This window comes from Bidens hawaiensis, unplaced genomic scaffold (genome assembly GCF_021521415.1).
Source record: "Bidens hawaiensis isolate Kalapana, Puna unplaced genomic scaffold, B.hawaiensis_p1.1 tig00012232_1, whole genome shotgun sequence".
NCBI lineage: Eukaryota > Viridiplantae > Streptophyta > Magnoliopsida > Asterales > Asteraceae > Bidens > Bidens hawaiensis.
Genome location: NW_027491991.1, coordinates 18,239 through 45,793, shown reverse-complemented (window position 1 = coordinate 45,793; position 27,555 = coordinate 18,239). Strand labels below are relative to the sequence as shown.

Sequence of the window (27,555 nt, the reverse complement as noted above, 5' to 3'; positions counted from 1 at the left end):
TGTAGTTTTATTTGTAACTTTACTTTCTATATAAAAACTTCATAGTTTCATATTGTTTCTGCTTTTAACTCTAGATAATACAACAAATAACTGACTATGAGTTAAAACAAATTGTCTAAAAAACAAACCAACAATCTATAATAATTGACCTTAGCTTTTATTAATCTTCATTGCAAAACAAAAATAAAGTGAAATTCATTCTTTGAAATTAATCATTTTATCTAAAGATGTAGCATTTTTTTAAGAATAAAAGTGTGAGTTCCAATATTTACTTCTGGATATGATTTCGGCTTCTATAGCACGACTGTCATATTGTATTTTCATTCAACATCGACTTTTAGGGCTAGCCTATGACTTGACAACCTTAGATTTTGAGGCTATTTAAAACATCAGAAAACTAATACTTCGTTAAAAAAAAGCGGTTCGTCTCGTTGATATTTGTAACATCCAAAAACTTTCGGGTCAATTTTGTCAAGTTATAAAAGACCAAGTACTAAAAATAAAAAACCTAATATTTCAACTCATCGCGCTACGTAATGGAATATAAATCAACCCATCGAGATACGCGATGGAAGTCTCACCAAACCCCATATTGGGCGGTGTCGCGCAACGCGACGATCATATCCCTCAAGTCATCGCGATACGCAGTGACTAGGTTAAGCAACTGGGACACATGTCAAACCACGTGGCACAACGTGACAGGCCACAATTCGTTTATTGTTGTTAAAAAAAGTGGTTCAGTTCTTTTATTTTTCTTAGAAAAGTAGTTCGGTTCGTTTATTTTTGTTAAAAAAAGTGGTTTGGTTCATTTATTTTGGTTAGCAAAGTAGTTCTGTTCGCTTATTTTTGTTTAAAAAAATGGTTCGGCCCGTTTATTTTGGTTAGCGAAGTTTAATTTTAATTTAAAAATAATTTGGTTAGCAAAGTAGTTCGGTTCGCTTATTTTTGTTTAAAAAAATGGTTCGGCCCGTTTATTTTGGTTAGAAAAGTTTAATTTTAATTTAAAAATTATTTTTTACCATAGAAACAGTTCACGTCACTATTTTTGCTACATTAGCGTACACGTCATCATCCACGTCATTAAAAACTAACGGAGTCTAACCCCGTTAGTGAAAAGCTTGTTGGCGGCCAATACGTCGAAACTTGGGACTATTGTGGTGCATTTTTAATTTTTAACTTAGCGCCGGCCAATAGGATAAAGTTTGAATTATAAAATCCGATATCAATAAAATAATCATAAATTCCTATTATAATAGTGACACAAGACATTCAAATAATCACACTTGTTTATAGAAAATGTTAAAATAAAAATAGAGACAAAAATGAAAAGTTTGATAATTGTTTGTAGAAACTTTTAAAATAATCAAGAAAACAAACATCATAATTCAAAATATAAATCAATAAAACGAAAAAAAAAATAAAAAAAAACTAAAATGTTTGTCACGTCTTTCTCATTCAAAAAAAAAAGGACGAAAAAGACACAATGTCGAGAAAAAAGACACAATGAGGTAAATAAACAAAAAACACAATGATTACCGCGAGCTGAACAAGCTCACCATTAAGAACCGGTATCCCTTACCGCGTATTGACGACCTCTTTGATCAACTCCAAGGTGCCTCTTGTTTCTCCAAAATCGATCTCCGTTCTGGCTATCACCAGTTGCGTATCCGCGAAGAGCATATTCCCAAGACTGCCTTTCGAACCCGCTACGGTCATTTTGAATTCTTGGTCATGCCCTTCGGTTTAACCAACGCACCCGCTGTCTTCATGGATCTAATGAACCGGGTGTGTATGCCTTTCTTGGACCAATTCGTGATCGTGTTTATCGATGACGTTCTGGTATATTCCAAAACCAAGGCCGAGCATGAACAACATCTTCAGTTGGTGTTGCAAAAGCTTCGAACCGAACAACTCTATGCCAAACTCTCCAAGTGTGAGTTTTGGTCGGATGAAGTACAGTTTCTTGGTCATGTTGTAAACAAGATGGGTATTCATGTCGACCCATCCAAGATTGAAGCAATCAAGAACTGGATTACACCGTTCACTCCTACCGAAATCCGTTCCTTTTTGGGCTTAGCTGGTTACTACCGGCGATTCATTTCGAACTTCTCAAAAATCGCTTTGCCTTTAACAGCATTAACGCACAAAGGCAAACCGTATGTTTGGGGCTCTAAGCAAGAAGAAGCCTTTCAAACGCTCAAGCAATTGTTGTGCGAAGCTCCTGTTCTAGCGTTACCTGAGGGTACTTATGACTTTGTCGTTTATTGTGATGCCTCCAACCAAGGTCTCGGTTGTGTACTTATGCAACGAGGCAAGGTTATCGCTTACGCGTCTAGGCAACTCAAAATTCATGAAAAGAATTATACGACTCACGACCTCGAACTTGGTGCAGTTGTATTTGCCTTAAAAATCTGGAGACACTACCTCTATGGGACTAAGTGTATCATTTACACAGACCATAAAAGCCTTCAGCACATTTTTGATCAAAAGGAACTTAACATGAGACAACGCCGATGGAACGAACTCATCAGCGACTACGATTGTGAGATCCGATATCACCCTGGAAAGGCTAATGTGGTAGCCGATGCGCTCAGCCGTAGACCCAGCCAACTCAACTGTATCTTGCCGTGCACGCAGCTTCGCTTCGCGCCGATCCAAAGTGATCTTGAATCTCGCATTCGCGACGCGCAGCGCGCATCGATCAGCAAAGGCAACCTACGCGCCGAGTTAGCGTGTGGTGCAGAAGTACATCTAGTCCCTAACCTGAACGGAATACTCTGTTATCTCAATCGCATCTGGATCCCCAATGATGAGAATCTTCGCTCTGTCATACTGAGTGAAGCGCACAAAACTCGGTATTCCGTTCATCCTGGTGCTGACAAAATGTACAAAGATTTGCGCCTTTCTTATTGGTGGCCTGGTATGAAAAAGGATATTGCTGTGTTCGTAGCTAAATGCCTAACTTGTTCTAAGGTAAAAGCTGAACATCAACGCCCATCTGGTTTGCTCGAACAACCTGAAATTCCTACGTGGAAATGGGAAAGTATAGCAATGGACTTTATCACCAAGTTACCCTTGACCGCAAGCAAACATGATAGCATTTGGGTAATAGTGGATCGATTGACCAAGTCTGCCCACTTTCTGCCCATTCGTGAAACCTACCGTGTTGAACAACTTGCGCATCTATATGTTAAAGAAATTGTCTGCCGTCATGGTACTCCCTTGAGCATCATATCCGATCGCGATGGCCGTTTTATATCTCGCTTTTGGAAATCTCTCCAATCTGCGTTAGGAACTCGTTTGGACATGAGTACTGCATATCATCCTCAGACTGACGGACAGTCTGAGCGAACCATCCAAACCCTTGAGGATATGCTCCGATCTTGTGTTCTTGATTTTGGAGGTAATTGGGATTCACACCTACCTTTAATCGAGTTCTCTTATAATAACAGCTATCATTCCAGCATCGGTATGGCCCCATTTGAAGCACTTTACGGTCGAAAGTGCCGCTCACCGATTTGTTGGAGCGAAGTGGGTGAAGTTCAAATCACAGGACCCGAACTAGTTCAAGAGACAACCGATAAAATCGCCAAGATCCGTGATCATTTGCTGACTGCCAGAAGCCGACAGAAGAGTTACGCAGATCGCAGGCGGAAGCCTCTCGAATTTCTAGTTGGTGATCTTGTTCTCCTCAAAGTGTCGCCCTGGAAGGGTGTTGTCCGCTTTGGGAAGAAAGGTAAGCTTGCACCTCGTTATGTTGGTCCATTCAAGATTCTTGCGAGGGTGGGAAAAGTTGCCTACAAACTGGACCTGCCGCCCGCGCTCAGCAATGTGCATCCAACTTTCCATGTATCCAATCTCAAGAAATGTTTAGCTGACGAGAACCTCCACATACCACTTGATGAAGTTCAAGTTGATGAATCTATGCATTTCGTTGAGAAGCCTGTTGAGATTATGGATCGCGAGGTAAAGCAAACCAAGCGCAGTCGCATCCCTATTGTCAAAGTTCGTTGGCAGTCCAAGCGCGGAGCCGAGTTCACTTGGGAAAGGGAAGATCAAATGAAGATCAAGTACCCGCACCTTTTCTCTGCGCATCCTACTTCGAGATAAATTTCGGGACGAAATTTCTTAAAGTAGGCGAGACTGTGACATCTGCCCAATCCGACCCGACCCAGGTACCCGTTTTCGAATCCGATTCTTTTTATAATTTAAAATTTGATTATTAATCTTTGTAAATTTAACATTAAATAAATCATATATATATATATATATATATATATATTTTTATATTACTTACTAATAATAATAATAATTTCTTGTCGCCGTCCCGCCTCTCTTTTCTCTCTTGTCGCCGTCCCGCCTCTTTTCTCTCTTGTCGCCGTCCCGCCCCTCTGCTTAACCCTTAAGCCTTGAAACCCTTTTAACTCTTTGCTTGTCCTTTGGTTCTTCCCGCCTAAGGATGTCTGCGCAGCTCCACGCGCCAGACTCCTTACAAGGAAGCCTGCGCGAAGACCAGCTGTTCCTGCGAAACGCGAGGCGAACTGTTCCCGCAGCGCGCTAAGAAAGGTAGCTCTTCCCGCGGCGCGCTAAGGATTGTAGTTCTTCCCGCGGCGCGCTAAGAATGGTAGTTCTTCCCGCGGCGCGCTAAGGATTTGTAGTTCTTCCCGTGACGCGCTAAGAATTGTAGTTCTTCCCGCGGCGCGCTAAGGATTGTAGTTCTTCCCGCGGCGCGCTAAGAATGGTAGTTCTTCCCGCGACGCGCTAAGGATTGTTCTCTGTCTGCCTTCGCCCTCGCGCGCGCTCGAATCTTCTCGCGCTAGACCTTAAGCCTTTTCTTCTCTTTAGGTCAGCCTGTATGCTTTTGAAATATCTTATCTTTTGTATGAGCACTGTAGGTCAGTTCCGACATCTGTCCGAAAAGCCACTTTCGGCGCAGCATGCGCACCAATCCTATTGGTTGACAGAAAAAGTGACTGACATAATCTTTTGAAATCTTCTTTTGCATGTCTTGAACAGTGTTTTATCTGACACCTCCCATGCTTTACCTGTAACCTGTCAGCTTTTCCTCATCCCCTGCAGCTGCCGGCATATCTTTTGATATCTTTTGCTTTTGTTTTCTTGTGCTTTTTAATATCTTTTGCTTGATTTGATAAGATCTTTTCCTCCTTTAAGGGATTGTGTTCCCTTGGGTTTTTCCTATAAATTAAGCTAATTTTAGTTAACACTTCACACACTACACTTAAAACACTCCTCAAATCCCTCTCCCTTTGCCCTCTGCCGAAGATCTTCAGCGCCTCCAACTCCTCTCTTTGCCTCCTTCTTCTCTTCTGTTCTGCCCAGATTCTCGGTAAATAATTAATATATAATTTTTCCTTTTAAATAATTTGTTTAAGTGACTTACTGCATATATTCAAGACATTAAAAACCAATCGTTAAACCAATAACCTCTTATTTATAGGTTAACTTGTGCTTGTTTAAAAGTTGGTTCTTGCATTATCTTTCAACGCACCGTTTACAAGTGAGTAATCTCGTACTTAATCCCCTTTTATTTTTAATGTTTTGGGATGTTCATGTGTTCGTACAACTTGAGTCTTAAACTTGTTTATGAAATTTATGTGCCCAAAACCCCATGTGTTATGGACGTTTACTTGGCTGTTTATTTGTATGTGTGACTCATTAACCGCTTTGACGGCCTATTCCGAAGTTTTCATGGATCCATTAGATGAACACGGGAGACCTATCGTTTACGGTTTTCTTGTTTTGTTACACATGCACGTATGATTTCTTGTTTTTGTGCTCAATTGGGAGCACGGATTAAACTATGAGCTATGATCTAAGGCTTGATCACAATCTGATTACACCCTATGTTAAACCCCAGTTAAGCACATGTTGCGCGCAATGTTTGTTATTGTCTATTTATATCTATTAAACTTGATTTCTCACCGACACGCAAGTGTTGACGTTTTATTTTAACACATGTTCAGGTTTGCTGTAGCTGCTTTTGGGAATCTCAAGGACACGTAGGATGTTTTCTTTTTCTTTGGACCTAGATTAAAATGTAACAAGACGAATTATGTTATTTGAATATTTTGAGTTATGATATGATTTATGTTACTTTACGATTTGTGTCCTGCGCGTGCGCAATGAAAACGTATTTATTAAATATTGACACCCAAATAGTGTCACGAGTAATGAAACAATACGTGGCGCCCCGATGTATAATCCGCCATCGGTCGGGGTGTGACAATACCACCCTCACCACCTCAAGACCAACCCATAACTCCAGTCACAAAACCAACCCAAACCGAACCCGAACCTTCCCAAATCACAACACCACCCACTCAACCAATCACCGAACCTACAACTTCCTCCATATTCACTTCATCCGTCTTCAGCTCATCAATCCAAAAAACAAGCTTATGGAGCCAAACCGTTATAACTTCCCCAACCCAAACCAGAACACCACCTGTCTCACAATCAACACCACCCACCACTACAACCTCACAAGTCCTTACTCAACCAATCACCTTACCTTTGCAAACAACCTCACCACCCGTAATGTCCACCACCCCACCATCCACCATTATCTCACCCAAACCCATTGCCCGAGGAAAGTCTTCGACACCTCCAGTGTACGCCGATCCTATCCTCGATAGGATCGTCGCACTGGAGGAATCAAATGCTAAAAGGGAGGAGCGAGAAATTGTGCTCCTCAAGTTTATCAAAGAAATGAAGCAGAAGGCGATAGAGGATGAGAAAGAGAAGGTGGCTCTAAGGGAGCGGATAAGGGTATTGGAAGAACAGAAGGAAGCAAGCTATGCTCTTGCTGAAAACCAAAGATTATTGACCAACACCTTCCATATCCGAATCCAGAAAGTTCAAGCGCTGATAAACCTAGAAGCCTCGGAAAACGCGAACCTGAGAGCAGACCATTCCAGACTTGCTGACAGATTGGCCACTCTTGAAAGAAACCTGCCATCTGCAAGTGCTCTCAGGACTAGTCTCAATAAGAAAATCGAGGATGCCACTCGGAAGTGGGATGTTGAGAGTGAGGCCACAAATTCAAGAGTCACAAACTTAGAGAATCAGCTAGCTTCATCCGCTTCCCTCGATAAACTCAGAGCCGAGATGGAGGCGATTCAAGAAAAGGTAATGGAACATGATCGTCTCAATCAGCTCCAACTGAAGACAAACGAAGAGTTGGTGAGCAAATATCAAGCGGCCTCAAACCTTATGGGTATCCATGAAGATGATTTTTATGGTCTGGAGGATCGACTTGATAAAGTTTTCAAGAGCTGGAGAAGGTCGGGAGAGACCTCTCAGGCTGGTGGTTCACATCCTACCGCAGGTTCGAGTGTAGCCTTGCGAGGAGTTAGGGTTGGAGTGTCTGAAGGTGAGGCGACTGTTGGTCATTTGGTACAACAGGGCGGCTAGTCTAGTGGTGTTGGTGGTGGTAATGATGATGATGACGAAGATGAAAATGAGGATGATGATGATGAAGAAGATGATGACGATGATGACGTTCATGATAGCTATGATGAGGATGACGATGGTGATGATGATGGTGGGAATGGAGGAAATGGAGGGGTCGGAGCAGTAGGAGGCGGAGGTGGAGTTAACACTCAATCACCTCCATACACTCAGCAAGATATTCAAGACCCTGCTCACGATTCAGCCGGCAAAGTCAGGCAACACGACACACAAATTGCTGATATGTATAAAGATTTATTTCCTGATGACTTTGCAGGTGTCATGGATGACTTTATTGAAGCAGGAAAGAACTTGGAGCAACTTATTGAACAGAATACAGAGGAAGGGGTTGAAGATAACTACATCAATTACTCACCTAATCCAGACACTCCTCTTGCTCAAGTTCAAACTTCAGAGACTCCTGCTGCTGATCCCGTCTTCAATCAAACTGCCGACTTGACACAGGAGCTACCAAAGAATAAGAGGAAGAATCATATTGCGTCAAGTCGTTCAAGCGCCCGCGATCTCATCTACCCTTACCACAATGATTCGCTAATTGTATACACAAAATATAATAAGGAGAATGCGTGTTGGGCGATCAGACGATATAATGGTGATCTGATTTATCTCAACCACCATGAGCTGAAGTCATTACCAGAGCTTGACGCAAACTATCTTTGAAAAGCTCTAGGCCATGGTGCGGTTGGAAGTACGTTGGAAAGTTGGATTCCAGATTTTCTTCATCGTCAGTCAAAGGTCGACTACAAAGATTTTGAGCCGAATAAGGGTCGGAAGTACAAGAACCCTAGGGAGATAGACCCAGCCACCGGAGAGCCACCAAAGAATTGTCATATCATCTACCATGGTGAGCCCTTTATTCCCAACATCCTCCGAGACTTCATTGGCTGGGAATTCAACAACACGATAGGGAAGCCGTCATACGCTGCAAAGATCTGCCTGAGATTCGCGTATTTGACGAGCACGAGCTAATGGGGCTGCATATAGAAGATATCAAGAAGCTCTATAACTCTCCCCTAGGAACTGTCGAGGATATCGGTCGTCAGAACACAGACTGGATAGTTGAAGCCTTCAACAAGTTTGTTGAAAGAGTTGTTGAACTTCCACTACCCGAGGACGGCTGGCTGTATTATGACACCGACGGGTTCCAATACTAAAGACTAGAGGGAGATTGTTAGTCCCATTTTGTTTTAGTCTTTTGTATTGTAAGTATATGTTTTGGGCTTTAGTTGTTAGTTATGAATGTAAAGGCCCAAGGGAAATAATATTGTAAAGCCCATTGGACACTTGATGTGACTTACTTCTCATGCATGCTTTCCTATAAATAGGAAGCATGCCATGAGAGTAAGAGGTTGTTGATTAATAGAAAACCTTTTACAAACTCTCTTTCTTACACTTTCCATTTCTCTCTACCCGAAAATAACATCTCAAGATCCGAGACTGCTTAGGTGGCTTAGTGTGATTTCCGCTAGCATTAAGCTCGGTTGATCCAAGATTATTGTTAGATCCACCTGCCTTGTGACCTACAATATATATATAGGGTATGGATCATGCGAGAAGTGAAATTATAACGAGAAATGCGAGAAATCAATCTAAACCACTCATTTTTTTCTAATCTTTAATGTTTAAACATTAATAAGAAGGGCATAAATGTAACATTAGATATATTCTCTCTCCAATCAAAATAATTAATTAAAGCATAATAATGAAAACAAAATTTTCATACATTACAATTTCTCTCTAGTACGCTAGATACAAATTTCTTTCAACTCAATTAATCTACATCTTCAATTTATCTATACATCGTCATACCATCAAAGCATAATTTTCTTCATGGCTATTAAAATATAATATTTCTTGTTGACAAACCTACATAATACAACAAATATATATATTACCTTGCACATAAACGTGCATTATAATACTAGCTTAAAACTAATTTCATAAACATTTTTCTATTAAATGTCAACCAAAATACATAACTTACACAAAAAACATATATCATACACCTGTAGTTTTGCATACAAAGGCGTATAACCTACACAAAAACATACAACTTACAATTTTCAATGTCAACAAAAATACACAGCTTACACAAAAACATATAACATACACTTGTATTTTTATATAAAAAGCATATATATAACCTAGACGAAAACATATAACCTACAATTCTCAATGTCAACAAAAATACACAGCCTACATAAAAACACATAACCTACACTTGTATTTTCATAAAAAAAACATATATATATCCTACATGAAAGCATAGAACCTACACTTCCAATGTCAACAAAAATACATTTTTAATGTCAACGAAAATACACAATCTACACAAAACACATGACCTACACTTGTTTTTTTTCATTAAAAAACATATATATACCCTATACGAAAACATATAATCTACACTTATCAATGTCATCAAAAATACACAACCTACAAAAAAACATATAACCTAACTTGTATTTTTGTATTAAGAAACATATATTTAACCTACACAAAAATATACCTGCATTTTTCAATGTTAATAAAAATACACAACCTACACAAAAACATATAACCTACAATTGCATTTTTGCATTAAAAAACATATATATAACCTACATGAAACATATAACCTACACTTCCAATGTCAACTGAAATAGACAACCTACACAAAAAAACATATAACCTACATTTGTATTTTTGCATTAAAAACATATATATAACCTACACGAAAACATAAAACCTTCACTTCCAATGTCAACTAAAATACACAATCTACACAAAAACATATAAACTACATTTGTATTTTTGCATAAGAAGCATACAACGCACAAGAAACATATAACCTTCACATGTATTTCAACATCAACAAGTATATATATAACATGCATGATAATACATATAACCTACACATGTGTTTTTCAATATCAATAGCATTAACAAGTACATATAACCTACATTACACACGAATTAATTACCTTTAAAGCTCCAAATGCCTATGTGCTCATCGTTTTGTTCTATAGTAAGAAACAACAATAATATATTGAGATGCAATTACCTAGATACAAATGGAGCCACAAATATATATAACTTGTAAAGATCAAAAAAAACATTAATCCAGAACATGATTTCTTAAATGCGATGGACAGGCTCAACCGAACCTTTCAAAAAGTTAATATTAAATTATGACACAAATAATATAATATTTAAATTTATAAATGTTAATAACCAACTTTTTATCATCTTATTACCGCTAGTCAAACAATCCAATTGTTTTTTTTTACCCAAAATCCAAAATATAAAAAAGTCGTATGTTGACGACAATTACAGACATCAATATAAACTAAAATAGATTATCTAATCGTTACTTTGAATAACGGATGATGTTAGTCCTGAAAGGAATGAAAGAGACGGCAACCAACGATTAAAACTCAGCTATATTCTTCATTGTCAGCGGCTATTATCTCAACTCCGGCGAGCGGCGGCTACTGTGATGGGGAACACGGCATCGTCGAGCGGGTGGGTTGGCTACGGTATTGTGTTGAACGCAAAAGGTTGTGATGGTGGTGCCTGGAAAATAATGTTAGGGCCACAGTTGTTTTTTTATGGCAATAAGGAGAAAATCAAAAATAGAATAAGATTTAAGAAATTTTTGGAGGGAAATCAGGAATTAGTTTTTGATCGGCAAGGATGATTAATTATAAAATTCCATTAGTAGCCTTATCCCATATTATTAACCTCTTTGGCATCCTAATTAATTACTAGAATGCCATTCATCTTTTGAGCCATTGATCAAATAATTTAGTGGTTCAGATTTCTTTTTTACACTTCTCACACTTCTCACACTAAGAATACTTCTGAAATGATCCTAAGTGTGTGTGTATATATATATATATATATATATATAAAGTTTCGTTAATGTATTTATTATTCGTCAATTTTGTTTGTATTCATATTTGTATTTGAATCCGTTAACCCGACCCGTTGGGTCGTTTCAGTGTATTGTTGTTTATTTGTTTATCATTAATAAAGTATTCCCGACGTTCGAAGTTCATTGTTCATACGTTTTATATTCTCTTCAATCAATTTTTAATAGCTAATCGATCCTCAAGCTATCGGGTATAATACGAAAATAATATGAATATAATTATATATACTTTTAACAAATTTTATAACATCTCAAAAGCTCAAGGTTCAAATCGTAATATACTTTAATTTAGTTTTAAAAGAAATATGAAACTACAGGGACTGAATGTGAAAGTTATTCAAAATATTATATTAAATAATAAAAATATCCCAGTCCACCCCCTAACCCCCGTTTTCACGTCCATGCTTTCCGGCTGCAGGAAAACGGCGCCGGCGAGCCCTGTTATCCCACCAATCTCGTTCCTAAATTAATATTATCCGCGTATTGACTTTGGACTATGACGGAAATCATTATTATAAGATTATACTACGTTATAACATCTTAATCTTAACGGAATTAGCCGCGATACCCGCCGGATTTCCGGCCAAGCGCAATTAACACGAAACAACGCTATACGCTCCAATCTTATTTTACAATACTAATAAAAGAAAATGTTGAAGCCTAGGTGTCAAGCTCACATTTCAACTAATTCCTAATCTTCCATCAACTATTAATGGGTCATGGGTCAAAACCATTTTGTCAAATGGGTTATAACATAGTATGGATTATATTCAATATTGAATCAAGTGTCATTTTCATACCCAAGGTTTGACCAACTACACAACTTTAGTATCTTTTTTTAAATTTCTTGCAAATCAACACCTGGTGTTTCAAAAATCATGCTATTTTAATACTTTTCAGTAACCCTGTTTGTTTTTCCCATTAAGTCTACATTAAATTAATTCACAAGTATTTTGAAAATCACAACTGAAATAACAGATCTTATTTATTTTTATCATTTGACAAAACCCAGTTCGAAGTTAGTTATGATTATAAATAGCATCCTAACATTCAACTAAACTCAGTTTTAATCTCTAAACTCACTAATATACTCTCAAAAATCGTTAATTAGATTGACCAAGAATATATTCCGGCAAGCTCGTGTTCATCATCAAGTCTCCATTATCCCGGGTAATTAATATATGTTTTTATTTAGTTTTTAAGCGTTTAATAAAACCCCTAACATAGAATTAACAAACATGGACTAGTTTGATTGAATTGAATCCTAGGGTTTTGAATGAAGAAGAAGAAGGATAACTTGTGTTTACATATTTTTCATTTCTGTCCATATTGCAAATATAATAAGTGGCCTAGTGGTTAGTTCCATGCTATAACAACCATCAGAGTTTGAACCAGGGTTAGGCCTTGATTTTTGTATTTTTTTTTAACGGCTTGTTTAGTTAAAATAATTAAATGAAAAATCATAATAAATCAATAAAAATAATTTTTAAACTAAACAAAATTTTTATAAATAAGTATAAGTTTTATCTCACCATTTTCCATGTAAAAACCAACTTGCATAAACTCTAACCCGTTAAAATAAATTCGTTCATTAACTTGAAGTAGTTAAAATTTGTTAAACTTTATTTAACGTTTAATTCATTAAAACCGGTAGAAATTAGTTAATTCGGAAACTTTAACCCGTACCTTGCAAAAATCATATTTCTCTTATTAATGTTAAGTTATTAGCCAAATGTTCTCTTAAATCGTTAAATCATTAAAATTAGATTATATTTCGATTCGTTAGCATTAACTCGTCAACTTTAATTTGTTAATTCATAACTCGTTAAACTTTATTTTCGTTAACTTAAAATTCGTTACCTTTTAATTTGCTAACTTAGAATAATATTAAAATAATTCAAATCATTAGATTTCCGTTAAGCTTAAAGTAATATTATAAATTACCTTTCGCTAATTTAATCTTTTTCAAAACAATATTATATCCAGGTGCCTTAAAATCCCAAAAAAATATATTAAAATAAATGCAATACCCGGTTAACCGAATATTTACAACTTTGTTAATCCTGCTAGCTAGTCATTAAATTTTCGCATTTATTTTATTTATAGTTCGAGATGTTCAGTTGCTTTGATTTCGTTAACATGCTTTCGCTTTTTATTTCAAGTTGATCTTCAACTTCGAGGTGAGTTGTTCATAACCCCATTTTTAACGCTTTATAATGTTTTGGGGTGTAGCACGTCACAAATTTTTCTTTCGTTAGTTATGCGCATGTTTACAAACCGATTCACTTATATCGTACATGTTAATATTATTCGTGCATATTGTTTATGATTATACGTGAACCTACTTATAACGTGTTTATTGTTTTATTGGTGGAAGTTACGCAAATGCAACGCATTCACATAGTGGGAGGGTCCGACGGGACGCACTCGCGCCGTCTAACGTTACAACTTCGGTTGTTTACATTAGGTGGTTTTCATTTCCCCTACTTCAACGACTTCAGCTAAATGAACGGGAGGACGACACTATTTGATTTCATTTACATTACGTTTGAATATATATTGCCTGACGATCGTTGAATTGCACATTTTATATATATTTATATACTAATAAACTTATGAAAACTCATCAACATGTGTTGTTGACAAAATATATTATTTTAAACGTGCTGCAGGTTGATACGATGAAGTTCTAAGGATGAAGATCATTAGTATACCTTAGGTTATTTAAAATAAAGAAGTTATTTTTGATTTGATGAAGTGTTTATTGTTCCTTTTACTCTTATGAACAATTTGTGTACTTGCTATGCTATGCTATGCTATGAAATGAAATAATATAATTATTGTCGCTTTAATAGCTTACGAGCTTATGAGTGATTTCTACGTTACACTCGGGCGTATTCGCTTAAAGCTGGGGTGTTACACAAACGACCCTAGATACTTGAACCTTGTTACTTGCGGAACCACTTGCCCTTCAATGGTGATCTGGATGTCCTCATTGTCATTTACTCCACCAAAAACACAGTGGAGGTATTCCGTTTTAGAACGAATAATCCTTAAACCTTTTCTCTTTAAGGTTGTTCACCACTCGTCTAGTCTCATGTTAATATCTTGTTTGTCTCGGCAACTAACACAATATCGTCTACGAACATCATGCACCACGGGAGTGTCTCCTGAATCGTCTTTGATAACTTGTCCAAGACTACTGCAAAATGAAACGGGCTCAAAGCTGGCCCTGGTGAAGGACTACCTCCATGGGGAAGGGGTCAGTATCCTCCACGGGCGCACGAACACTTGTAGCACTCCTGACATACATATCCATAATTATCTCTATATATTTCCTCGGGACCCCTCTACCCTCCAAGCAGTCCCAAAGCAATTGGTGTGGTACATTGTCATACGCCTTTTCTAGGTCAATAAAACACCATATGAAAGTCGCGCTTCTTCTCCCTATACTTTTCCATCAATCTTCTTATGATGTGTATTGCCTCTGTGGTGGAACGCCCGGCATGAAGCCAAATTGGTTCACCATAACCTGGGTTTCCCGTCTAAGTCTAGCCTCAATCAGTCTTTCCTATAGCTTCATAGTATGGCTTAGTAGCTTGATTCCTCGGTAGTTACCACAACATTGGGTGTCTCCTTTGTTCTTATAGATAGGACTACGACGCTACTCCTCCATTGGTCTAGCATCTTACCAGATTTGAGGATAATATTGAACAAAGTAGTTAACCATATGGCTCCTTCTTCTCCCAGACATTTCCACACCTCGTTGGGTATGTTGTCTGGGCCGACCGCCTTAGCCCTTCCCATCCTCCTGAGTGCAGTCTGCACCTCTTCGTGTGCAATCCATCAACAGTTGCAATTATTCGGTTGCTGTCGTTGGACGTTTGTGTAGTCATATTCTTCTTGGTAAGATCTCCCATTGTTAAAAAGGTTTTGGAAGTAGGTTTGCCATCTTAGCTTAATGTCCTGCTCCTTAACCAGTACATGCCCATCCGTATCCTTTATAAACTTCACAGGCCCTAGATCTTGGCCCTGGCTTTGGCAATCTTAAACATAGCACTATCCCCCTCTTTTGTTTCTAAACGCTCATACATCCGTTTATATGCCATGTTCTTTGCTTCTGACACTGCCTTCTTCACCTCTCTCTTGGCCGTTTTGTAAGTCTCCCTCAATCCCACTCGCTCATCCTCATTCGTGCACCTCACAAGCTCTATAAAACTTCCTTGTTTGTCCCTTATCTTATCTTGCACTACCTCACTCCACCACCAAGACTCCTTATTCCCACCCGCCTTTCCTGTTGTGACCCCGAGAGTCTCCTTTGCTACTTGAATGATCTTTGTCGCCATAGCTTCCCATATCTGAGTAGAGTTCCCATCTAATCGAGTCAATGTCTTCAACATGAGTTTGTCCTTGAATAGTGGGAGGTTTTCGTCCTTTAAATTTCCCCATCTAATTCTAGGTGTACATTTTGTCTCTCGCTTAGTCACCTTATTTCTGAAGCCTATATCAGCCACCAACAATCGATGTTGAGCCACAAATGTCTCCCCAAGTATGACTTTGCAGTCCTTCCACCAACGTCGGTCTCCTTGCCTCATCAAAAGGTAGTCACTTTGTGTGTTGCGTCCCCCACTGCTAAAAATGATCAAATGAGATTCTCTTTTCTTGAAGTACGAGTTTATAATACCTAGGTTGTGGGCCACTGCAAACTCTAGAAGATTTGTGCCGGTCTCATTCCTATCACCAAAACCGAACGCCTATGTACTGCTTGAAAACCATCATTAACCTTACCAATGTGTCCATTAAAATCACCTTCTATAAAAATCCTTTCACCCCTAGGTATGCCCCCTACCACTGCGTCAAGAGAGTCCCAAAATTCTCTCTTTTCCTGATCCCCTAAACCTAAATGAGGCGCGTAGGCGCAAACTACTGCCATTACTTCCTCCCCTAGTACTATTCTCTACACTATAATTCTGTCATTATGTCTTACCACCTCCACCACACTAGTGTATAGTTCCTTAGCCACTAGAAACCCCACTCCATTCCTAGCTCCATCGTACCCCGAGTACCACAACTTATACCCATTACACTCGGCCTCTCTATGCCCTTTCCACTTAGTCTTCTGTAAGCATGCTATCTGGACCTTACATCTTTTAGGCACATCTACCAATTCTAGCAACTTACTATTTAGTGTTCCTACATTCCAGGAAGGCAAACGCAATATATGCTCCCTATCTTTACCTCTACCTACACCCCTCGTTTCAAGACATGGTCTCAAGTAATGGTCATGGCTCCTACGGTCTATGGTTGTAACTAATCACACAAACACAAGCAATAGCACACCCAATCTATATATGTAAAAGCCACGTATTGCAAGTCAAAAACACCCGGTCTCACTTAATACGCACGACAACTATGTACCTAAAAATACTCTCCAAAAGAGCGATGTGTGTTAATAAAATATTGTGTAGACTTAATATTAAATTTTAGTATACAAGATAATATTTTAAATTTGAAAAACGAAAGCAAAGTGTATGTTAAAAGGATTATAAAATACCTATTATTTAATTACTAAAAGTCTTTTATGATAGTACAACTCGTGTTTATAGAGATATATTAGGATTGAGTGCACCTGGGTGTTTGTTGTGAAATCGTCGTTGATTACGTAGGTGGAAAACGGAAGAAGCGTTGGCTACCAATGTATTCGCCGGACTTTAACAGTTGTTCTTCACCACTTTCGATCAACTTCGGTGTTGCTGCTATGCTACGCCTCGTCGGAGAATACACGGGTGTGAACAAGATCGGAGTATGGGGTGAGGTCGGCCGGAAAGCGGCCGGAAAACGGCAGTGAACAAAGTAACCGTTGAAACACCGGTATTACCAAGAAGTAACCGTGGAAACACCGGTATTACCAAATAACCTTTGAACACCGGAAAACGGCAATGAACGGAAAGCGAACGGAAACCGTTGAACACACGGGTTTGAAGAAGATCGGAGTATGGGGTGAGGGTGGCCGGAAATCGACCAGAAAACGGCAGTGGACAAAGTAAAACTAACCGGGATTACCAAGAAGTAACCATTGATAGCGGCCGGTAAAACAAATCTCGAAATGTAAACAAAACAACGAATTGATATGATAAAGAGGAGGGAAAACTTTGTAAGGATCACTTTGGTGATGACATGTGGCTCTTACAAAGCTTTATTTATTATATATAGATAGATTCATAATTTTCAAGAGAAATGCAAGTTGCGCACACACGTGTATATATTATATATTAAAAAACAAATGTTAATCACTTTGGTGTTAAATTGAAAAACAAGTATTTGTTTATCTTTCTCCACTCTTTGGTTTTATTTTCCCTCTCTGCTTCTTTTTTTAAAAGACCAACTATGGTATTAAAACTACATACGCATTTAGATAAAAGACCAACTATTGTAATAAAAAAAAGATATAAAATTAACTACATATATTCTAGTCAATTTATATAATAAATAGTACATGACTTTTAAATGATATTCTACTCGTAAATTCATATAACTCTTCTATTGCGGTATTTTAACCCTCAACCTCCAAAGGAATGGAGCACCTATTACACCATTAGATATCACTTAGCCAAATGTCCATTCTTAAATAGTAAAGGATTAAATGTAATTATCACAATTATCAATATATCGAAACTTGTAAATAGATTTGAATAAATAAGAATAGAAATTGACTCAACTTGTTCATTATAAGGCCGAGGGGTGCGGAGCGCTAGGAGGGGCGCGAGAAGGCGTTCGATAGCGCCCCGGGGCGCGAGAGCCACACCACCGGGGCGCGAGTGGGGCGCGAGAGGGGCGCGAGAGCGGAAAACGAGGCAGGCGCAAGGGAGGTAGCGCTCGTTATGGGCTGTGGGAAAAGGAAAGAGCCGTTGGGAGGCTTAAATAATTAATAAAAAAATATTTTTTTTTTTAATAAAATCATCTATATATATCACAATACATATCAAACACCAACCATTCTCACATATCAAACTCCAACCATTCTCACATACTACAACCAAAACCAATATCACATACCACACACAAAACCCAAAATCACCCTATCTTCGAAACCTTTAAAAATAATGTCGTCGTACTCGTCTGATTCCGACTCCTCAGAAGAGGATGATTTGCTTCTTCAAGTAGGGGGAGTTTTGACCGCAGCCGTGGTCAATCTCTTGCAAAATCAAGCCCATCAACCCCGACTCCCGAGGGTTAGAGCACCACCTCGTGATCGTGATCGATCGGGTGCTAACGAAACTTTGATGAGGCATTATTTTAGCCCTCAACCGGTATACGCGGAGTCGGATTTTCGAACTCGTTTTCGAATGAGCAGGCAATTGTTCACGCGTATAGCGAGTGATTTAGAGGCACGGTATCCCTTTTTTCAACAAAGGGAGGATGCTAGGGGTCTTCCCGGTTTTACACCTCTTCAAAAATGCACGGCTGCTATCCGTCAATTAGCGTACGGCATCTCGTCGGACGCTTTGGATGAGTATTTACAGATGTCGAAAAGGGTTGCACGTGAATCCCTTCATTTTTTCTGCCAAGGTAAAAAACATTAATTTTACTTTTTACTAAATATTTATTACATTTTCTAATATATATTGTACGTAGGAGTCATATCGACTTACGCTCGGAGATATCTGCGTAAACCTACAACGTATGACATCCAACGCATATATGAGGTGCACGCAGAAAAACATGGTTTTCCTGGGATGCTAGGTAGCATCGATTGTACGCATGTTGGATGGGCTATGTGTCCAACGGCCTGGCGAGGTCAGTTCCACCGTGGTGATCATGAAGGGCCGACCCTCATACTTGAGGCGGCGGTGTCACAGGATCTTTGGTTCTGGCATGCTTTTTTTGGTGTTGCTGGGTCAAATAACGACCTTAATGTTATCGATCAGTCACATTTGATCAACGACCTTATCGACGGGGTTGAACCACCTCAATCTTTTGTTGCAAATGGAGAACTCTTCAAGTACGGGTACTATCTGGTCGATGGTATTTACAACGAATGGGCTGTGTTAGTTCAAGCTTTTACAGATCCAATCGCCGACAAACGGAAGTATTTTACGAAGAAGCAAGAGTCTGCTAGAAAAGATATCGAAAGAGCTTTTGGAGCTATAAAAAAACAATATTATGTTCTGGCGAACCCGATACGTTATTGGACTCGGGAGAGGATAATGGACGTCGTCTACACGTGTCTTATCCTACACAACATGACGTTAGAAGACGAGGGCAAAGCTATATGCCAAAACTACCAAGGTGACATTCCGCCACAACCGTCCACAATCAGTGATCAACAAAAACTTCATAACATAGCAAATATCAAGAGCCGTGAGATACACGGGGAGCTTCGACATGAGTTGGTTGAACATTTGTGGGCGAGGAGACCAGATGATCTTGTATTAGATTAGTGTTATTATTAAATATTATTGTTTGTTTAATTTTTAGTATGTTTTTTTTATTATGAATTTTCAAAAAAATGTGTGTTTTTTTAAATAATTTATTGTTTTTTTAATAATACGTTTTTTTAATACATTTATAAAAAAATAAAAAAATAAACCGCTCGCGCCCCCTCTCGCGCCCCTCCACACCATGCCCCGGGGCGCTATCACCACTACCAACACCCATCTTATCAAGCTTCTCTCTCTGCCACACGTCACAATATTATTGGATGGCGCCCCCACTCGCGCCCCCTCTCGCGCCCCCCACACCCCTCAGCCTAATAAATAACCGATTTTTTTTAGTGGCAAAAGGTATGCATTTATAATGACTGATTTTGATTAACAAAGTACACTTCAAAATCTTTTATCTTTTATAGTACCTTAGTGTAAAAAGATTTTAGCTAATCTCATCAATAATACCCACAAGAGCATTTCCCATCTTTAAAATAATGAAACCTTCAAAGATCCCTAACAATATCTCCCTCTCAACAACCTTAGAAATAAACTTAGTTGCAGAATGACAATAATTACAAACCCTTAGATCTTTGCCACCAGAACTGGAACACCAGGTGGCAGGTTTATTAACCCAAACGCGATAGCTAGCCGCTCACTGTGCCCACAAACAAACTGTTTGACGTAATTTCGGTTAGTCTATGTAATTATAATAAGTAATGTCTTGAGCTAGCAAATTAGGTTAGTCTATGTAAACCAAGTCATGGTTAGACATTGTAGAATGCACGTGCGAGATCCAACCGAGTTAGGGTTCATCTAGAGACACACGAGCAAGGGTTTGAGAGTTGTAATCAGTTTTTTAAGTTATATTTTCTGATTAATATAAACAAGAGTTATTCGTTAGTACACACGAGCTAGTTCGTGTTTGATTATTGATCCGGTACTTGGCAAACTCTCCTTTTCCTCCTCATTCACATTATGAAGAACACATAATGTAATAGGAACATAACCTTCAATTCTCAACCTTTCCATTAATGTTCCAAGAAACTCGTAAAGCTTCTCGCTTCGCGGTTGGTTAAAATAACCCTACACAAATTTGTGAACCTCAATACCTCATCATCAAACTCAATCCAACTCCAACCGAGCTCTTTTTTAACCCTGTTTCAGATCATAATTTTCCTTGTTTCATTTGCCTTTTCCCATAATCCAACAGATAAGTAGATGTTTGAAAGAAGCACATAATGGCTTGCAACATCCAGCTGGGTCTGAAACAGATAATGGGCTTCAAACTCACAAAGTTTAATGTTTTGGTGAATCCAACACGCGCCAAGTAAGCTACTATAAGCACCCACTTTGTTAAACTGTAAAGGCATGTTTTTTATGAGGTCAAAAGCTTTAGTTAACTGCCCGGCTCGACCAAGCAAGTCAACCACACCTCCATAGTGGTCCACGTTCGGGTCATCACCAAACTCGTCTTTCATTCTGTTGAACAAAGTTTGACCCCTTGTTACCATTCCTGAGCAGCTACACATTGCGAAAAGTGATATAAAAGTGACCTTGCTCGTTTTGACTTGATGTGTGTCTAATAACCCTATAATAATGACCCTCACAACTAAGCTTTAATATTAAAACGAAAATCCTAAAACCACACACAACCGGCAAGTGTACCGATCGCAAGTAGTATAGACTTAGGAAGTCCGAGTATCGAACACGTGGACACGTTAGAACGCTAAAGATCACTAACCCTAGACAAGACCTACCTTAGAATAATAATTATATTGATTTTTGATTTTTTAAATACTTAACTTAACTAACTAGACTAACTAACAAAAGTTACCAAAAATAGAAAACTTAACGTAAAACTAACTGTGTTAACTTAGGATGGAGAAAAACGTCTACCTAGGTCTGAATCAAATTGTAGGTCTAACAAGCTAATGGATTGAATGATATATAGACACCGGTTCCTAAAGATGACACGACTAAGGATCGCTCCGGGTCACTGGATTACCTCTCGGTCTCACACAACAAACCTAAACTACTCAAAATCGGCTAAAACGACCAAACCGGGAAACAATTGCTAACGTGTTCTAATGCTAGATCACCTCTCGGTCTCACCAACACTCGACCCTAATGGTAATGAATACTACACAACCAAGGATAGAGGAACAATTCAACTTAAACTAAAATAGACCAACTAGTCGTTCAAACACCTAAACCTGACAAGAAACGAACTCGCTCTCACGCAATCCTTATTCTAGCATGCAAAGGTAATGAGACAACCCTAACTTCCTATCACCTCTCGGTCTCAAGAAAGGTGTTTAACCGCTGTACTTAATCCAATTAATCATGCAACAAAACCCTACGGTGGTACCTACCGCAAACAAACCCTAAACACAAAGTCTAGAATCAAACAATGCACCGATCAATCAATACAAAACTAATCAACCGACACACGGGGTTTATGCAATGAATCACCAAATTTTCCAGCCCTTAAACACAACCTATTTCATGTCTAAATCAAACTTTACAATAACAATTAAGGTCTATTAATCAAACAATCCATAAAACTCATCAAAACCTAACAATTATCATCATTCCTAGGTAGAACTAACAAGATTAGCCAAGCATATTAATTGGACAGCAACAAACACTCAATAAAATCATCATAAAACTCATACCAACCATCTTAACAATCGTCCAACAATCAATCCTAATCATAAACAATTCAATCTCTCAAGTAATTGCAAAACAATTCAACAATTAAGCAAGAAACTAAAAGTGTATGAACAATGAAAAAGAGGTAAGGATATGAGGTGTTCCGGGGCTGCTCTCGACTGTAAAAAACAGTGGTGAATGATCCCGAGGCTTGATTCTTGCTTGTTCTTCCTTCCCTAGCCGTCACACGATCAAAACCCTAGCACACAAAAGCTTTTTCTTTCTTTTTTCTTGCTGGAAATTCCGATCAGCAGCTGTTGTGCTGCTGTTGGCTGCTGTTGTGCTGCTGTTGATGCTGTTGTTGTGCTGCTGTTGACGCTGTTGTTGTGCTGCTATTGATTCCGATCAGCAGCTCTTTTGGCTGATTAGGGTTTTATTTTTTTTTTATATAATATAATATAATATGGTCTTGGGCATCCATGATGCATACGGGTCGGGCCTTGAGCTTTGTCTTGAACTTGTATGCGTAAAAGGCTCGTAAAAAGCTCGAAAAGTCCCGGTTTCTTCCTTTCTTTTACCCAAAACCTACAAGATTAATAAATGTATGTAAAACCTACCTAAAACGAGTAAAAACACATAAAATATAATATATTACGTAGATAAAAGGTGCGGAAAATACGTGTGTTTTACAACACATCATGACTTCATTGACCATGTGGTCAAACAATGACATGGCGAGATCTCCTCGCTCGTGCATACAATAAGCCATGAACATAACATTCCAAGTAATCACATTTCTCACAGGCATGCTATCAAAAACGTGGCGTGCAAAGTTCAAACAGCCACATTTTGCATACATGTCTATTAACGCACTTCCTACTGCCACATCAGATGCCAGCAGGTGTCTAACAGCATAACCATGGATCTCTTTCCCCTTAGCTAATGACTCCATATTCTTTTGCAGTTTCGAAACCATGGTGTCTAGCATCAAGCAAGATACTCCGAGGGAATTATCTTCACTCAACTATCTTTTAATGCCTTTGATGCATTTAATGCAGGGTTTTAGCTTTTAGGGATTAATAATTCATGCCCCTGTTGAATTCTATGTCCTAGAAACAACGTTTGGTCGACAACAATTTTTGATACATAATCCTAAAGGTTGCATGTATTACCACACATCATAAAGATCATATCAAAACAAATACACAAGATCAAGAAAATATTAATTCAAATATTTGAATTAATATCTATGCTCATATTGTGCCTAATATCAAGTCTATATTATTAGCATACCATTTGTATTTATTGTAATTGTAACTCTTCCTTGATTTTAGCCATTGTTCTTGTTATATATTGTAAGCTTGTTATCAATAATAGTAATCCTTTGAATATTCAATCAATTATCTAATTTCCATATGGTATCACAGCACACGATTCACACCTAATTTTTTTTTCTCTGCTACCTACCACTGTGCATCTACTCTTCCACCATCACCATTCAAATATTCTAACATGTCTAATACAAATTAAACCCTCACTGTCACAAATACCCATCTGACTTGACGATTGTTAACTTCCCTTCGTCTCTGAAATTGTCATCCACCAATTACCTAGGATGGAAAACATAAATCGAGGCTCTCCTACACGGGCTTGATTTATACAAATTTATCGACGGCTCTCATCCGGCACCTTCACAAACAATCACAGCCGGGACTTCTACAACACCAAACAAGGAGTATTCCAAATGGTTCCGACAGGACCGACTTCTATTTGTAGCCCTCATCGGGAGCCTATCGCCTCTGATTATCCCGGTCGTCACCAATGCCAAGACTTCACTTGAAGCATGGCAAACCTTAGCAACAACATATGCGTCTCCATCACGGGGGCATATCAAGCAACTTCAACATCGCCTCAAGCAATGTTCAAAAACCACAACCCAAACCGTAAGTGATTACTTACAAAACATTAAAACCCTTGTGGATGAACTCTCTGTTCTTGGCAAGAAGATGGACCAAGAAGATATAACTGATGCCATCTTAAATGGGTTAGACCAGGAAGCATATAAATCAGTTATCGATGGCGTTCATGCCCGCGATACGCTTATTTTGTTCAATGAATTGCACGAAAAGCTAATAAACCAAGAACTTACCCTTGCTCAAACCACCACATCCAAAACACTCTCCATCAACCCGTATCCGCCTTTATGGCAAACGGTCGAAATAATAATCGACCATGGGTTAAACAAAATGCCACAGCCCCTATTCTCCCCACTCCATCAAACATAAACCCGCCATCGACAAATAGCCGCCCTTTCCTTGGCAAATGCGTATGGTGTCACACCCAAGGTCATACCCTCACTAATTGCCCGGTGTTCAAGAAGCTAATGCCTCATGTTGTTGTCCCGCCCTTCAATCGAAACCCACCTGCTAAAACTACTCCACAAGCAAACATGATGGCTATGCAAAACACTTCAATGCAAAACACCCCGATGCAACAAAAATGGCTAATGGATAGTGGTGCCTCCCATCACGTAACTAATGATCTCAATGCACTGTCCAACCATGCTCCGTATGATGGTACCGAGGAATTTGTAATCGGTGATGGTTCGTCTCTTAAAATTACTCATATTGGTTCACTCATCATACACACAAAAACCACTACTCTTATACTAAAAAATGTTCTTTGCGTTCCTACAATGTCTAGAAATATTATCTCCATATCTCGTTTATGTTATGATAATTATATTTTAATCCAGTTTTTTCAATGTGCTTTTCTTATCAAGGATCCAAATTCAAATCTCCTACTTCTTAAAGGTCAAGCTAGCCATGGAATTTATGAACTTCGTTCAACTTCCAATCAACATCCGTCTACATTCACGATCCAAAAGACTACTTTCAAGTTTTGGCATCATAGATTGGGCCACCCAAATACTAAGATTCTTAAACTTTTGTCTTCTTTTATTACTTGTATTTTGCATTCGAATAAACCTTGTAACTCTTGTCACATAAACAAGAGTCATAAGTTACCCTTTCATGAATCTACTTTAACTTCCAATGCTCCGTTACAATTAATTTTTTCGGATGTTTGGACCTCACCTATCACCTCTATAGACGGTTATAAATATTATATAATTTTTGTGGATCATTTTACAAAGTATATATGGCTATATCCACTTAAAAATAAATCCGATTCATTATCTACCTTCATTAGATTTCAAAATCTTGTTGAGAACTATTTTCAAACAACCATCAAACAACTATTCTCCGACAATGGCGGCGAATATATTAAACTTTCTTCCCACCTACAATCATATGGCATCTCTCACCTCACCTCACCACCTCATACACCCGAACACAATGGATATGTCGAGCGTCGACATCGTCATCTTGTTGAAACCGGTTTATCCCTTCTCACACATGCAAAATTACCCACCACATATTGGCCTTTCGCATTAGCCACGGCCGCTTACCTCATCAATCGCTTGCCTACTCCCACCCTAAAAAATATCTCACCATATCACAAACTATTTAACAAACAACCAAACTATGAAAAATTAAGAAGTTTCGGTTGTCTTTGTTATCCTTGGTTAAAACCATATTCTCCCCATAAGTTACACCCAAAATCTAAGCCGTATATTTTTGTTGGTTACTTTCCTAGTTAAAGTGCCTACTATGCACTTGATCCTACCTCTAATAAAATCCACACTTCCAGGCATGTCACATTTATTGAAAATGAATTTCCATACCAAACTCTCACAAGTGCTACTTTCTCACCTCCTAACCCACTAGATTGGTTACCTATAACCATTCCTATTATTAAGCCTCCCATCCAAAATATTACTACTAATACTCCAACATTCTCTCAACTTAACCCATCCACCGAACCCACATCACTTTCCAGTCCATCTTCTACCTCTAGCCTAATCACATTATTGAAAATCCAAGCCCAACAAACATTTCTCAAGACTCCAACCCAACATCCGAACACTCAAGCCCACTAACCACTCCTCCATCTCCGCCCAACAACTCTCCACCAAGCCAAGAAACCATAGCCCAAAACACCAACTCTCCAACCGAAACTGTGGATCAAAAACGTTTTTGAAAACCAAATCCAAAATACCACAACCCCTCCTTCCAATTATACACGGCTATTAATGGCACAATTACCGAACCAACCACCATAACCCAAGCCTTGAAGCATCCTCTATGGCGTAATTCCATGACCGAAGAGTATGAGGCTTTAATAATAAACAACACTTGGCCTCTTGTTCCCCCTGATCATGCTTCTAACCTTGTTGGTTCTAAATGGGTCTTTCGTACTAAATACAAACCAGATGGTTCTATTGACCGTCTTAAGGCCCGCCTTGTGGCCAAAGGTTTTCACCAACGTCCGGGTATTGATTATGCAGAAACTTTTAGTCCGGTTGTAAAACCCGCTACTCTTCGCCTTATTCTTTCCTTAGCCGTCTCCCAAAATTGGTCCCTTCGTCAACTTGACATTAATAATGCCTTTTTACAAGGTATGTTAACTGAAAATGTCTATATGGTCCAACCTCCTGGTTTTATTAATCCCTCATTTCCCTCTCATATATGCAAACTAAATAAAGCTATATATGGTCTTCGACAAGCCTCCCGTGCATGGTACGAAGAATTAAAATCCCATCTTCAATTAAATGGTTTCCAACCCACCATCTCGGATCCATCTCTGTTTATCCGACCTTCGGATTCCTCTTCTATCTACATTCTAGTATATGTTGATGACATTATTATTACAGGGCCCGATTCTACACTCATTAATTCGTTTATCTCCTCTCTTGCAAACAAATTCTCCCTCAAAGATCTTGGAACTCTTTCTTATTTTCTTGGTGTGGAAGTGCTTCCACACCCTCATGGCATGTTGTTATCCCAAACTAAATACATTTATGACATCATTAAAAGAGCCAATACAAGTGATTGCAAGATATTAGGAATGTCAAAGATAAAAGATAATAGATCTTTGATTTTAGTTGATAAATGTATATTTACCTGTTTGGCATTTGCAAGATAAATAATTTATATGATTATATATTGGCTA

The 27,555-nt window shown here is 38.6% G+C and overlaps 1 pseudogene; it reads right to left on the bottom strand.

The window, feature by feature from the left end:
* Nucleotides 1–20,285: 20,285 nt before the first annotated feature.
* Nucleotides 20,286–23,458, bottom strand: LOC143540471 (pentatricopeptide repeat-containing protein At3g57430, chloroplastic pseudogene; annotated as a pseudogene).
* Between the last annotated feature and the right edge of the window lie 4,097 nt (nt 23,459–27,555).